The 206-nt window shown below is 62.6% G+C and overlaps 1 protein-coding gene across 1 annotated transcript in view; it reads left to right on the top strand.

Moving 5' to 3' along the window:
* Positions 1–206, top strand: part of TMEM132E (transmembrane protein 132E) — a gene marked incomplete at both ends in the record, with an annotated part of 10,258 nt that overhangs the window by 4,699 nt on the left and 5,353 nt on the right. The window lies entirely within an intron of this gene.

Raw genomic sequence — 206 nt, 5'->3', positions numbered from 1 at the left:
GGGCTGGGGGAGAGGAGCACGGTGGCTGCGTGGTGGGGATGCGGATGAGGTGAATGCCAAAGGCAGCCGCCGAGGAAGCTGTTGGTCCTCAAGTCCAGCCGTGATTTTTCCATCACCAGACCTGTTCATCCTGCCCCTTTTCCTGCACCCACCCTGCCAGCCCACCCTTTCCGTGCTGCCACTGGATCGGGCACAGGCAGGAAGCT

Source organism: Apaloderma vittatum, unplaced genomic scaffold (assembly GCF_000703405.1).
Source record: "Apaloderma vittatum isolate BGI_N311 unplaced genomic scaffold, ASM70340v1 scaffold26196, whole genome shotgun sequence".
Classification (NCBI taxonomy): domain Eukaryota; kingdom Metazoa; phylum Chordata; class Aves; order Trogoniformes; family Trogonidae; genus Apaloderma; species Apaloderma vittatum.
Note: the sequence above shows the minus strand (reverse complement) of the source record. Positions and strands in the feature narration are given on the sequence as shown.